The following is a 609-nucleotide window of genomic DNA, read 5'->3' on the forward strand; positions in this document are numbered from 1 at the left end:
TGCTTTCCCGGGCTCCATATTCGCGTCCTAGGTTCACCCTGCCAGGCCGAACTAAGCAGACACAGCCACAACCCTGCAGAGGCGTGCGTAGCCTAGGATGGCACTCTGTGCACACTACCATCTCCCAGTGTAGGCATCGCTTGGCCTTTTGCTCTGGCGCTCAGGCGGACTCGCGGACTAGGCCAGTGTTTTCCCCACAGGAAAGGAGATGGGAAAGGATCTCTGCACACGGCCCGTGCACTGAATAGGGAGCTTTGGGGGACTGTCCCCACTCCTTTCCCTTCAACCCCGTGCCTCCTCCAAGCTTGCACATCCTGGAGGAAGACGGCATCTGACTCCCCGTTATTTCAGGGAGCTGTTTCTGAGAGTTCAGGGTAGGCGCCTGGTGGCTAGCGCATGTCTGCCCCAGGGACAGGTGACCAAGGAGCTGCTATCGCTTTGGGCCCAGAGGCTCAGGACAGGCATGCTTTTTGCCCAGACTCTTTCCTAAGAGTGGAGCACGCATCCTGCCGTATCATCATCCCCTCCTTTCTCCTAGCAGCCAGTCTTCTGTCTCTCTGTACTGCGAGCGGGTGACACTTGTATTGCCACTGGCCGCTGTGCCTGCAA

The sequence above is a fragment of the Mustela putorius genome, unplaced genomic scaffold (genome assembly GCF_011764305.1).
Source record: "Mustela putorius furo isolate JIRA1106 unplaced genomic scaffold, ASM1176430v1.1 tig00001854_pilon_pilon_pilon, whole genome shotgun sequence".
NCBI lineage: Eukaryota > Metazoa > Chordata > Mammalia > Carnivora > Mustelidae > Mustela > Mustela putorius.